The sequence below is a fragment of the Perognathus longimembris genome, chromosome 5, assembly GCF_023159225.1.
Source record: "Perognathus longimembris pacificus isolate PPM17 chromosome 5, ASM2315922v1, whole genome shotgun sequence".
NCBI lineage: Eukaryota > Metazoa > Chordata > Mammalia > Rodentia > Heteromyidae > Perognathus > Perognathus longimembris.
Genome location: NC_063165.1, coordinates 16,340,811 through 16,355,940, shown reverse-complemented (window position 1 = coordinate 16,355,940; position 15,130 = coordinate 16,340,811). Strand labels below are relative to the sequence as shown.

The following is a 15,130-nucleotide window of genomic DNA, read 5'->3' as shown; positions in this document are numbered from 1 at the left end:
TTTAGGACTGGCTTTCTCTATGAACCCCTTTGATTCACTCGTATTAAGCTGGGATATCCTCTATCCAATAACCAGAAGTCAATGGAACCTGGAGGTCCAGGCAGTAAGTCTGGAGGGTAAGTTGGAGGTAGTAAAGAGAATAGAGTAAAGTGTTTTGGGGGGGGGGTGGTGATTTTGGTTTAGTTTCAGTGACGTGGAAATGTGGAGAAGAGTAGAATCAGTAGAAAGAACATTCATAAAATGACAGACACTGGAGAGTTAGCAGAAAAGGGTGTAGGTGTTATTTATAGGAAAGTAATTTTTATAGGAAGAGGACGCAATGAGAGAAATGAAGTAAAAATACTGGAAGACAGATACACAAAACAGAGAAAAATTATTTAACAAGGAAGTATAAGTAAATAAAAAGGAAAATAACCGAAAAGGAACAAACCTAGCAAATAAACAAACACACAAAAAAACTTGATAAAACAAACCAGTAAAAATGGAAAACAAACAAACAAACAAAAAAAAAAAACAAAAGAAAAAAACAGCCAATGATGTTTCAGGTGTGAAAAAATTAAAAAGAAAATTTAAAAGAAAAGTTAAAAAAAAATGTTTGAAAAGAAAAAGAAACCAGTCTCTCGTTTCCCTGCAATGGACTGCAGTCTATTTTCCTGATTGGCTGGTTTGACTTGATTTCAGTTGGCAAGGGGTGGTTCTGTTCTGACTTTCTCCCCTGTTGGTGCAATCGTGGGTCTCTGTGGTTCGCACAGCTTGCAGGCAGGCCTTGGGCGTCCTCTGTCGATGGGGACGTGGGCAGTCACAGGAACTGTGGCTCCTCTGTCTGCTGTGGGGCCGCTGCCTTTGATGCCTGGTCTTGACTAGACTGTGAACTCAGCAGAGCGTGGCGCCTCTAGCCTGTGTTGCTCCACTAAGAGTTGCTTGCCTGAGGGAGGCGGCCTCCTTGGCATAGGTAGCTATGGAATGCAGCTCCGTTTTGGGCTGGGAATTAGTTTCCTCTGTGACGGGACCGTTTAGCTGTCCCCGGAACTGTTTGTTTCTCCTTCTGTTGTTTCCGTGCCCCTGGTAGCTGCTCGCAGCTTTTGCTTTAAGTTTAGAAGTTCCGGCGGGCAGGGCGGGGCTTCTCTGGCTAGGCCCCGGACTCGCCTCCCACCAGGGCAGGGGGCGTTCTTCTGGGCGGAGCTGGTTCTCACTGATTCCGCCCCTCCTGCCCTTTTCAAAGATGGCTTTTTTGACCTCGCTTTCCCCAGGCCCGCTTCAGTTCCAGTCTGGTCTGACCCTATGCCAGTGGCAAAGATGGCGCTTTGCTCTGGTGGTGGGGACAGGGATGCCTTCCAGAAGCTGGACTGTGGGCACAAGCGAGAATAATTTTTTTTTTTTTTTTTTTTTGCGGGGTACTCACGCGGTCTCTGCGATGTCAGGTCCTCCGTGCTCGGCTGCCGTCTGGAGTTTTTCTCGCTTTAGCTGCGCGGAGTGCTGGGGGCTGTGCCCGGCACTGTGCCGGAGCCGACACTGGCGCCGCGGCGGGACGCCGCCTGGAGCTCAAAACTGTGTTTTCAGACCAGCAAAGTTGATTTTTCCTTCCTGTAGAGAATCCCTGTACTGTTAGAAGTTACTTTGGCTGTCTTTCTCGGAGAAACAGTTTCTATGAGGTGAGAAAACTACGATAACGGAGGGAGCTCTGCAGGGCACAGCCGCTCCTCCGCCGTCTTCTCCAGCTCGAAAGGCACGTTGCACTTTAGAGAGCAGCACTTGTGAAGGCTGGAGAATTTTCAAGTCATAAAGAAATGGAACCTAGAGCAGTAGCATTCCAGTCTTCAACTGTTAGTTCTTTGTATATAGTAGGCTTTCAATAAACATTAAGAGATTAAATAAAGACCCGAGAGGTTAAATGAATAATATAGCTTCTTGTTATTTGCCAAGAGTACAGAATTGATATAAATTATCTTTTTTTGTGAGGTTAACTTTTTTCCCCTTTATTGTCAAAGTGAAGTACAGAGGTGTTACAGTTTCATATGTAAGGCAGTCAGTGTATTTCTTGTTCAACTTGTTACTCCTCCCTCATTTTTCCCCCGTCTTTGCCCTCCCCCTTTTTTTCTCCCCCCATGAGCTGTACAGTTGGTTTACACCAAATGGTTTTGTAACAATTGCCTTTGGAATCGTTTGTCTTTTTTTCCTTTGTCTCTTGACTTTGATATTCCCTTTCACTTCCCTAGTTCTAATACACATGTATACAGTATCCAGGGTACTCAGATGAGATACAGTGATAGTGTGGGGCATAACCACAGGAAGGGGACACAAGAGGAACAAAAAAAGCTACAGTTCCACATGGCATGTTGAAAATAATTACAACAGTGATATAAAACTTGTTTCCATAACATAGAGTTCATTTCACTTAGCATCATCTCGTGTGTTCATAAGGGCATAGCTATTGGGCTCTTGTGATCCTCTGCTATGACTAGCCTAAACCTGTACTAATTATTCCCTATGAGGCAAGCCATAGAGTACATGTTTCTTTGCGTATGGATAATGTCACTTAGTAAATTTTTTTCCACATCCTTCCATTTCCTTACCAATGGGGCAATGCCATTCTTTCTGATAGAGGCATAGAATTTCATTGTGTATATGTACCACATTTTCCTGATCCAATCGTCTACTGAGGGGTATCTGGGTTGGTTCCATATTTTAGCAATGACAAATTTTGCTGTGATGAACATTGTTGTGCTGGTGGCTTTAGTGAGTTCTTGCTTGTAATCTTTTGGGTAGATGCCCAAGAGTGTGGATGCTGGGTTGTAGCCTTTTGAGGAACCTCCACACTGCTTTCCAGAGTGGTTGAACAAATTTACATTCCCACCAACAATGAAGTTGGGTTCCCTTTTGGCCACATTCCCTCCAGCATTTGTTATTGTTAGTATTCCTGATAATGGACATTCTTACTGGGCTAAGGTGCAATCTCTATGTTGTTTTGATTTGCATTTCTTTTAGGGATAGTGATATAGAGCATTTCTTCATGTGTCTATTTTATTTATATGTTTTAATTTTTTTTTGTCAAGATGATGTATAGAGGGGTTACAGTTACATATGTTAGGTAGTGAGTGTATTTCCTGTTACTGTCTCCCTCATTTCTTTCTACCTTCCCTACTCCCAGTTCCTCTCTCCCTGAATTGTACAGTTATTTTACAACATATTGTTTTCTAAGTATTTCAGTGGCTCACCTTTTACCCTTTGTCTTATCATTTTACTGGTTTCCTTCCCTTCCCTAATTCAGACAAACATATATAAAATACTCAGGGCACAAAAATCAAATACAGTGACAACAGGGGCTAAAGCATAGGGAAAATTAAAGAGGAAAAAAGAAATAATTTCACATTGTACATTAAAAATAATATCAATGAGTTGCTTTCCTGATTTCAGCCTTGCTCTTCTTATTGTTGGCATACAGAAAAACCATTGATTTTTGAGGGTTTTTTTTTTAATATCCAGCTACATTGCCAAAGTTTTGGATCAGCTCAGATAGCTTGAGAGTAGAGTCTAGAGTTCCTTAAATACAGGATCATGTCATCTGCAAAGAGAGAGAGTTTCACTTCATCTTTCCCTATTTGGCTCCCCTTTATATTTGCATCTTCCCTTACTGCTCTGACTAGGAATTCTAGTACTATATTGAAGAGGAGTGGAGAAAACAACATCCTTGTCTAGCTCCTGATTTTAAAGAAAATGCATTAAAAAACTTTTCACCATTAAGTATAATGCTAGCTGTAGGTTTGTCATACAGAGCCTTTATTATATTCGGGAATGTTCCATGGATTCCTAGTGTCTCCAGGGATTTCATCATTAATGGGTGTTGGGTCTTGTCAAATGTTTTTCTGCCTCTTTGGAAATGATCATGTGGTTCTTGTCCTTGCTCCTATTGATGTGATGAATTACATTAATTGACTTGTATATATTAAACTGGTTTTGCATTCATGTAATGAATCCTGTTTGAGTTGTTGAATTCTATTGGTCAGAATTTTGTTGAGAAGTTTTGTACTGATGTTCATCAAAGAAATGGGCCTATAGTACTCTTTCTTTGGTAAGTCTCTGGTTTGGGGATGAGGGTTATGCTGGATTCATAGAATGAGTGTGGTGGTGAACTTTCACTTTCAATTTCACTGAAGAGTTTGAGGAGTATTCATGTGAATGCTACTTTGAAAGCTTTATAGAATTCAGCTGCGAATCCATCTGGATTTGGGCTTTTCTTGGGTGGGGGGTGTCTTATTGCTGTTTTCTTTCATGACATGATTTGGGTCAATTTAGTTGGTTTAAATCTTCTTGGTTTAGTTTGTGCATATCAATATTTGCTAGAAATTCATCCATTTTTTACAGATTCTCAAATTTGTTAGCATAAAAGATTGAGAAATATTCTCTTAAAATATTCTGAATCTAGGTTATTTCTGTCATGATGCCATTCTCATCACTGATTTTGTTTATTTGGGCATGCTCTCTCATTTATTTATTTAGTTAAGATTTGCTAAGGGTCTGTCAATTTTATTATTTTTTTTCAAAGAACCAACTCTGTTTTGTTGACTCTGTGTTTTTTTGAATATAATTTATTTAATTATGAATTAATTTCAATTTTTTCCATCTACTGGCTTGGGATTCAGCTTATTGCCATTTTTCGAGGAACTTAAGGTGCGTCATTAAATTGTTGGATTAAAATTTATCCAATTTGTTGATTTAGGCACTCAGAGCTATAAAGTTTCCTCTGATTACTGCCTTTGCTGTGTCCCATAGGAGCAGGTAATTTGTGTGCTCATTTTGGTTAAATACCATAAATATTTGAATCTGTATTCTGATTTCTTCAGTGACCCACTTGTGGTTCAACAATGTGATTTTCAGGGCTGGGAATATGGCCTAGTGGCAAGAGTGCTTGCCTCCTACACATGAAGCTCTCAGTTCAATTCCCCAGCACCACATATATGGAAAACGGCCAGAAGGGGTGCTGTGGCTCAGGTGGCAGAGTGCTAGCCTTGAGCAGGAAGAAGCCAGGGACAGTGCTCAGGCCCTGAGTCCAAGGCCCAGGACTGGCCAAAAAAAAAACAACAATGTGATTTTCAGTCTTAATGAACTACAGAATTTTCTATGGTGGCTTTTAGTGTTGAGTTCCAGTTTTATTTCACTGTAGTCTGAGAGAATGCAAGGAATAATTTTCTGAATTTGTACAGATTTACTTTGTGCTTTAAAATTTGGTCTATTTTGAAGAATAATCTTTGTGCTGCCAAGAAGAATGTATACTCTAGTGTTGCTGGGTGGAACATTCTGTAGATGACAGTTACATCTAATTGATCTATGCAGTTGTTTAGTTCCAAGGTTTCTCTGTTGAGTTTTTGCAGTGTTGATCTATCCAGAGGTGACAGTGGTGTGTTAAATTCTCCAACAATCAATGTGTTTAGATTTAAGTGTGTTTTTAGAGTCAATAGTGTTTGTTTGATGAAGTTGGGTGCTCAAGCATTTGGTGTATAAATATTGAGGATGGTTATATTCTCCTTTGTTAGTAGTAATAACCTTTGTCTCTTCTCACTAATTTCAATTTGTAGTCAATTTTTCTGATAGTAGGATTGAGATTCCAACCTGTTTATAGGGGCCATTGCTTGATAGATTTTATTCTAGCATTTCACTTTCAGAACATATTTGCTTTTGTAGGCAAGATGTGTCTCTTGAAGACATCAGAAAGGTGGATCTTTCTTTTTGATCTGACTTTTCAGTCTATGTCATTTATTCGGAGAGTTAAATCCATTAAAATTGAGAGTTAGGATTGCAAGGTGTTAGTATCTGCACACGCACATATAATATATATCATATATAGACACATATATGTCTCTATATATCTATATCTATATCTATATCTATATCTATATTTCTATAATAACCTGGTTTTCCATTTAGGGTACATTTCTTTGCCAGTATTAGTTGGTGAGATTTTGAGATCCAGGGAAAGCTATAGATGGAAAGGGGACCTTGAAATGACTCATAAAGCTAAACACACAGAGAATGAAAAGGTGTTCTGGAAGAATAGTTTGCATAAACAAATTAAAACTAGATCCTTATATATCACCCTGCACCAAAATCAATTCCAAATAGATCAAAGACCTCGAAATAAAAACAGATACCCTGGAAACACTACAAGAAGAAGTAGAAGAAACACTTGGGCTTCTTGGCACACGATGAAACTTCCTTAACAAAAGCCCTGATGCAACAAATCAAAGAAAAGTTTCATCAAACTGCAGAGCTTCTGCAGGGCAAAGGACATAGCTTGTGAGATAAACAGAAAGCCCACAGATTGGGAAAAGATCTTGATCAGCCATTAAATGGACCAAGGCCTCATATCTAAAATATATGCAGAACTAAAAAAATTACCTTTCTCCAAAACAAATCCTCAAAGAACCAACAGACCTCTCAACAAGTGGACTAAAGACTTAAAAAGAGACTTCTCTGAAGAGGAAATGAGAATGGCCAAGAGACATAGGAAAAATTGCTCTACATCACTGGCCATAAAAGAAATGCAAATTAAAACAACATTGAGATTCCACCTCACCCCAGTAAGAATGTCCATTATCAGGAAAAGTAACAAAAACAAATGTTGGAGGGGGTGTGGCCAAAAGAGAACCCTACTTCATTGTTGGTGGGAATGTAGACTGGCTCAGCCACTTTGGACAGCTGTATGGAGATTCCTCAGAAGGCTAAACATAGAGCTCCCCTATGACCCAGCAACCCCACTTTTGGGCATCTATCCAAAAGACCACAAACAAGAACACACTAAAGCCACCAGCACAACAATGTTCATCGCAGCACAATTTGTCATTGCTAAAATATGGAACCAACCCTGATGTTCCTCAGTAGATGAATGGATCAGGAAAATATGGTACATAGACAAAATGGACTTTTATGCCTCTATCAGAAAGAATGACATTGCACTATTCGTAAGGAAATAAAAGAACTTGGAAAAAGTTATACTAAGTGAAGTGAGCCAGACCCAAAGAAACATGGACTCTATGGTTTCCCTCATAGGGAATAATTAGCACAGGTTTAGGCTAGTTACAGAAGAGGATCACAAGAGCCCAATAGCTATGCCCTTATGAACACATTAGATGATGCTAAGTGAAATGAGCTCTATGTTATGGAAACGAGTGTTATATCACTGTTGTAATTACTTTCAACATGCCATGTGAAACCCTAGCTTCTATTGTTGATGATCCTCTTGTATACCCTTTCTGTGGTTGTCCCTGGGCTATCACTGTGTGTCATCTGAGTACCCTGGATACTGTATATACTGGCATTAGAACTAGGGAAGTGAAAGGGAATATCATAATCGAGAGACAAAGGATAAAAAGACAAATGACACCAAAAGCAATACTTGCAAAACCATTTGGTGTAAAACAGCTGGACAAGTCATGGGGGAAGAGGGGAAAGGGGAGAGGGGAAATGAGGGAGGAGGTAACAAAATGTAGAACAAATGTACTCACTGCCTTATGTATGAAACTGTAACCCCTCTGTTCCTCACTTTGACAATAAATAAGTAATTATTAAAAAAACTAGTCTCCTGGATATTGTCTATATGAGTAATAAAAATGGGGAAGGGAGAGGGAATACTAAAGTCAAGTGACAAAGAAGAAAAAGACAAACTATTCAAAAAGCAACACTTAGAAACCATTTGCTGTGAACAAACTGCACAACTCTTAGGGGGAGAGGGGAAAGGGGAGGAGGAAGGGGGGAAATGAGGGACTAGTTAAGAAGCAGAACAAGAAATGTACTCACTGCCTTTCATATGAACCTGTAGCCCCTCTGTATCACACTTTGACAATAAAGAAGAAAAAAAGAATCATCTTGTTTTCCTTATAATAATCAACACAAGAGGTCATTCTGCCATGCAAAAATGCTTTGAAACAGAAGTCACTGTAATTGTATCAATATACTCCAAAATTCAAATCGAAAAAAAGAATAGTTTGCATAAATACATATAAGTGATAGCATGAGGTATTTCAGACAACAGACTAGACAATAATAAGTTTGGTAATAGGGTTAAAGTGGGAAAAGAAATTAAACTTCTAGAATTGCAAGAAGATGCACTAAATAACACTTTGGGTAGGAAGATGATGTAAGGATAGGTATTTAACCAGAAAATTTACTTTACTTTCACTGTGGAAACCATAAAGGGGCCATAGAATAATATCAAGAGGAGATAGGTTTAGTGTAGGCAAATGAAAGTGTCATCTTTTTATTTTGAAATTATTTTAGTTACTGAGCTGAATTATATTTTCAAATATATATGATGGTATATTTTAACAAAATAGTCTTGGATTTAATAAATCCAGATTTGTTACCCTTTTATGATGGTATTAGGGATAAAAATTCCAGTTTGGAACTTATTTATGTATCGCAGGCACTAGGAATCCACATAAAATGAAAGATGAGATTCAATGGTGTTATATTTTTATTTTTAACTAAGGAATTGATTCTAACATCAAACAACTGAAAATTTAACAATTTGTTCCTTATGAATGGTGCAATGTCATTCTTTCTGATAGAGGCATAAAAGTCCATTTTGTCTATGTACCACATTTTCCTGATCTATTCGTCCACTGAGGAGCATCAGGGTTGGTTCCATATTTTAGCAATGACAAATGGTGCTGCGATGAACATTGTTGTGCTGGTGGCTTTAGTGTGTTCTTGTTTGTGGTCTTTTGGATAGATGCCCAAAAGTGGGGCTGCTGGGTCATAGGGGAGCTCTATTTTTAGCCTTCTGAGGAATCTCCATACCGCTTTCGGAGTGAGTCTTTTAATAGGAAGCAAAAATACTTATTTAAAACTATTTTACTGTTACAAATGGAAACTGACTACAGAAGCACTATTCTAAAAGTTTCTGAAACCTCTCTGTACATCAGTTTTATAATAAAAACTTAAAAAAAAACCAAAACAAATATAAAAAATAAAAGTTTCTGAAGTGAGCATACATTATAGAAATAGTAACCATATTTTTCATACATCAAACTAATATCTTTTCCAGGCTGCTATTGTGTTGTCATGATGTGAATATTGTTGCTAGAAATGATCAATTCTAGATTTCACTTCAGATTTTAAAACTGATTATTCAAGTGACATATTTGAAAAGTTTTGTCATAGAAAAGCCACAAAGAAAAAGTAAAATTAGAACTCAAGAGAGAAAATATGTCAACAGTGTTGAAATTGGAAAAGTAACTTTTTTATACTTCTAGAATTAGAATTTTACCACGTAATTGAAGTTGTTAACACTCCCTCCCCTCATTTTTTTTTTCTGTCTCTCTGTCTTCCCTGTTTCTATGAAAGTCACAATGAGGGAGACAAGTGGAAATATTTATGATAGCATACTATACTGATTCTTTTATATCATTAATGAGTTAGACACAGAATAATTAGGAAAGGAACATTTTGGTATATACAAGGAACTATTTAACATTTGGACTATGTTGACTAGTATATAGATTTTAGAAAAGCGGGAGGTACTGATTAGGATAATGTGATGGTATGGAGAGAAAAACAAAGAAAAGAAAGAATATGACAAAAGAAAAGAGAGACTATGACTGTAACAAAAAGTGTTTATTGACCCTTCCTAATGAAACTTTAAGAACTACACTGATTTGCCATTGCTGCGAGCCTCATGGTTCCTTTGGACAGGGGCTTTTGTGTCTCCATGAACCAAAGGGTAAGAACCTGAAGCAGAGACATTATAGAAATACATATCTCAGCATCATTATAACAGCTTCCAGCTGGAAAGAGTTCTATTTTCCTTACTGATGAATGAATAAATTGAATTATATATGCAAAAAGAAGTATTATTCAAGATAGGTGATTAATAATCTAATGTTATAAATTTTAGTAAATATGTCTCATAAACCTAACAGGATATTAGAGCAAAGAAAACAAAAAGAAGAATTTTACATGCCATATGCATGAAGTTTGATAGTTGTTAAGTTTGCACAACAAAAGAGAGTTAATTATTTTTGAAGACTGACAGAGATTATAATAACTGAGAGGGAACAGAATAGGAGCTTTGTGGATTCTATTATTTTGTTGCTATCTGGAGAGGGTTGTGAATGAGTAAAATTTTAATCTTTGCATGTATGTTTTCTGCCTTTTCAGAGGTATCTTAGATACACAAAACAATGAAAAATATGTGCTTAGAATGGTGTTGTTATCAAGGGAAATTAGAGTGTATCTGGTGTGAACAGTGTAGAAACGCTAGTAAGCAATTCCTGATTAAATAGCTCATTGCAGTAACAGATTCTATTCATTTTCTCCATGAGTATACTGCCAGTTTCCCAAGGCTCTCCAAGAGGTCTCAAGTATCTCTCTGATTTCCAAGTTGCTTTGTGTGTGATCATTTGATAAGCCAACCAACTGCCATTTGTCTCAGTGGGCATCTATGATTATAGAAATGTATTCAAGACACATACATTGTCTAAGAAATAAGGTATTACTTAGAATTAAAATATTTTTCATGGTTATCTAGATCCAGAACAAATCTATATTCCTTGGTAGGGTCTAAGATAAAGAAATTGTCAGCCTGAATCTCTTGCCATTTCCTATTTTGACTCTTTACATGGACTGTCTAATGGTTCATAATTAAAGGGATGTGGCTACTTTCTGTGACCCCTTTAAAAGAAGATCATTAATCCTCTTCAAGAGGACTCCCAAAGGTGCCATCTTCTAATACTGCCATATTAGAGGTTATGATTTCAATTTATGAATTTTGGGGATGTAACATAAACATTCAAACCATAGCAAGAGCAGTCATTACTAAATATTGTAGATAGAGGAATTAATAGGTATTTAAAAATAAATAAGTAAAGATATCCTCAAAATAAAAAAATACAAACAAATTTATCAGAACATGTGCAGAGATTTAATTCTTAAACATACTGTCAAGAAGCATAAAGTCCCAGGTGCTGATAGTACATGCCTGTCATTCTACTTACTCAGGAGGCTGAGATCTGAGAATCAGGGTTCAAAGCCAGTCTGGGCAGGAAATTCCATGAGAATCTTAGGTCCAATTAACCACTAAAAGCTAGAAGTGGAGCTGTGGATCAAGTGGTAGAAGAGTAGTCTTAAGTAGCCTTAAGTATAAAAGCTTAAGGACAGCATGCAAGCCCTGGGTTCAAGCTTCAGTACTGGCACACATAAACATGTACATATAAACATACACACATACACACACAGAGGCTTGCATGTACAAGCACACATGCACACACACACACACACACACAACTTGAGATGAATGCATCAGAATTAGAACTATAAACCTAATTAAATACACCACAGACTCCAATGGTTTGATTTACAGTTTGTCAAGTCCGTAATTTTTCAGAATGAATAGGTATTCAGCAGAACTCATTGTTCTTATTTTGAATTTTGATCTCTTCCTGCACTATCAATCCAGGTATGATACTTGTAGAGCTAGTAGTTGCAAAAAGGCAGAAAGCTGTAGTTCCCAGTCATCCATGAGCCTGTAAAGCTAAAACAACTGATAATCTGTAGTATACTATGGTGCTAAGCTATGATGTTTGCTAGGGCAGTTGAGTGAAATGCATTCTTTACATAGTATTTTCAATTTATATGGGTTTATCAGAATATAATCCCATTGTAAATCAAGGACCATCAATAATGTGGGAATTAGCTTTAGATATCTACTTGTGTAAGCTACAGGTCCCTATTATTAAACACGAATCTAGGTGTTACTTTGTAGGTGTTTTGAAAATATAGTTGAAACCTTAGTGATTTAAGTGAAGATTATTTTAGATAATATGAGTGAGCCTAATTTAATCTGATGAAAGACTTTAATAGTAGAATACAGCTTTCTCTAAAGTAGAAAAGTTTGCTCTCTGGTGTGAAGCTTCAGTTTAGGTTGAGAGCCCTAGCCTGCCCACCTAGACAACCTGCATTTCAAATTCTTGCAATAGCTATGTTAATATACAACTCCTAGTGGCTCTATTTCTATTAATGGATGCTGTCTAATATAGTGATGGATTAGAAACTTGGAAAGGTAGAAAATACTTATAACTCAAAGGAAAGCTAGATTACTATCTCTTACCCTGTATAAATATCAATAAAAAATAAAGGACTGTAATACTTGAAAATTTGAAATGAATACAGGAAGCATAGAAAAAAAATGCTTCAAGGTATAGGCAACAACTTTCTGAACAGAACTTCAGTTCCTCAAGAACTAATATAAATTATAAAGCTTCAAATTATAAAGCTTCACAACAAAGAAAAAACAGTTCACAAAGTGAAGAGATGACATATAGTATAGGATAAAAAGCTATTCTGCAACAGGGTATAATACCCATGATATATAAATAACTTAAAAATCGAACATTGAAAGAATATGTAATACAATAAACTGAAAGATGGTTTTGCAAAGAAGTAGAAATGGCCAATAAATACTTAAAAACTGTGCAACATCTTTAGCCATCAGGGCTGAATCAAATCTATAGTGAGACTTCATTTTCCCTAAGTAAAAATGCCTATCATCATGAAAACAAGCAACAATGACTTCTGATGAAGGAAAATAGAAAAGAAATTCTTTACATATATATATATATATATATCACAGTGTTTTATTTTCTACCTAATACTATTTCACAGAGCAAAGATAAATTATAAAATATATAAAATGTAATGTCTTTAATATACAAATGAAGGTCAGGCACAGTGGCTCATGACTATAACTCCAGATACTTTGAAAGCAGAGATAGGGAGGTTTGCAGTTCAAGGCCAGAATGTACACGAAGTTATGGAGTCCATCTTAATAAATAAAGCAGGCAAGGTAGCTCAGGATTGTAATCCCAGATTGATGAGAGAAATAGACTGGAGGATTCTGTTCTCAGGCTAACATGGAGCAAAAAAGTGGCACTGTATCTACAAAGTAAATAAAATAAGAAAAGGCCAGGGGCAACTCAAGTGGTAGAGTACCTGTGTAGCAAATGCTAGTTCCTGAGCTCAAATTCCCTAGAGTACTACTTGAAATATAAAGAATATGTATATATATATATATATATATATACATATGTATTATATGTACATATAAGCTACATGAGTAGCTTAATAACTAGTTTATTTTACAGAAATGTTCAAAATTTATTGGTCCTTAAATTCTTCATGCTAAGAATAGAGGAATTAGGAACAGCGCCTTCTAACAAAACATATGTACATCTATTTTCCTAATTGCCATTATATATTACAGCAGTAACCTTTAATGATCTTATATTTAAACTACATAATGAATAAAAAGTAGTTCATATGTATGTTCTAAGACTGATAGATTTAAACTTTTTAAATTGGGATATGTGAGTGAAAGTTTGGACAATACATGTCTTTATTTAAACTATTAATTGAAGTGATATATACTCAGTTGCCATCTTTCAAAACCTGAAGAAAATCAGGCCATCACAATTGTCCTTTAGGAAGGGCTGGGAATATGGCCTAGTGGTAAAGTGCTCACCTCGTATACCTAAAGCCCTGGGTTCAATTCCTCAGCACCACATATATAGAAAAAAGCTGGAAGTCGCGCTGTGGCTCAAGAGCTAGAGAGCTAGCCTTGAGTAAAAAGAATCCAGGGACAGAGCTCAGACCCTGAGTCCAAGGCCCAGGACTGGCAACAAAAACAAAACGAACAAACAATTATCCTTTAGGAGACTATGACACCGCTGGGACAGTATGTTATACAGAATGATTCACCATGACATCATAACTAACCATTTCAGTGATTGTAAACATGTACAGTAAAACAAACTCAAGGATTTTTCAACTGGGCTAGTAATTATTTTCTAAACAAATGATCATTTTCACAGCTTTTAAAAAACATCTCACTTTTTGTATTCACAATCTACTGCTGTACAAATAATTAAATTTTGACTGAAAAGAAATAATTAACCTTGATCTACCTTCTAATATGATTTTATCTGTAGAAATTTGGAACTTACAATTTTCAAGCTTGTAAAATGATATGTGATAATATATCCCAGTACTAAAATGCCAGATAAGAACTAATGATTCCCAGGTACCTGCTCATTCCGAGTGCTTTCATATGCAGCTTTCCAAGGACTTGGTGCGGCTCGGGGAGTGCATGTTTGCCTTGGACTGTGTCTGTTACAAGACACCTCTGCAGAAAATGATGGTGAGGGGTAACTGTGATTTTCTTTTCTGTAAAACTGAGGTTCAAACACACTGTATGAGCCCATGTGCTGTGACAACTGAACTGAATCATGTTCTTCCTTGCTACCCAGTTTCTGAGAGTGTATATTGTCTTTTGTATCATCAAGGCAGAGTTTAGAAGGTGTACAATTAGGTGAAATTGTAAGTTCTATATCATACTTTCCTAAAGGGATTTTAATATCTCTATTCATATTCACATAGACTGGTCTTTTCAGTCTCAGGTATCTTCTTCTTGCAAGATATCTGATTTACCATGTAGAGGTTAAGAAGGTCTAAACTGACAGCAGAATTTTTGGCAGGAGATGAAACTCCTAGCAATTTCATTTTTGATTTTAACCTGTTCCTTTCAAAATAATCCTTTTGCTTTCTCCTGTCCTTCTTGATCAGAACCCTGCTCCGAGAGCCCCCGACCCAGTTCATCTGTCCAGACCCTCCTGCCAGGAAGGGAAGCTACTCCGCCTGCCCACCACCCGAGCTCCGAGGGCCTCAGCCTGGGCAAGCCTGATGCCTCACCTCTAGAAAAGAAATTCCTATAGACCATTTGTGGGTGTATAAGTTAATGCATATAACTATGAAACCTGAATGGTACTTTAAAATAAAAAAAAACAATATTCTCCGAAGAAAAAATAAGCTAGCTTAATAGAGAAAAGGACACAAAACATAGGCTTGGTTATTGCTGTATAATAACCCTGAAACCTAAAACCTTAAAAAATTAATCAATTGTTTCTTATTATCTCTTTATTTGGAAGATTCCAGGGAACATTCAAGCTGTAAAAATCTAAAGGCTCTGAGGCAGGATTTAGCGTGCATAGTCAGATGCATGTCAGGTCCTTCTCCTTGTGCTCTCTCCTCTTTGGATGACTTCTTTGTAAAGAGGCAGGGGCACAGGAGAGGGACAGAGTACAGC

At 36.9% G+C, this 15,130-nt stretch overlaps 1 pseudogene; it reads right to left on the bottom strand.

Annotated features, from left to right (window-relative positions):
• Positions 1 to 8,243: 8,243 nt before the first annotated feature.
• On the bottom strand, positions 8,244 to 14,643 carry LOC125351031 (annotated as a pseudogene).
• Between the last annotated feature and the right edge of the window lie 487 nt (positions 14,644 to 15,130).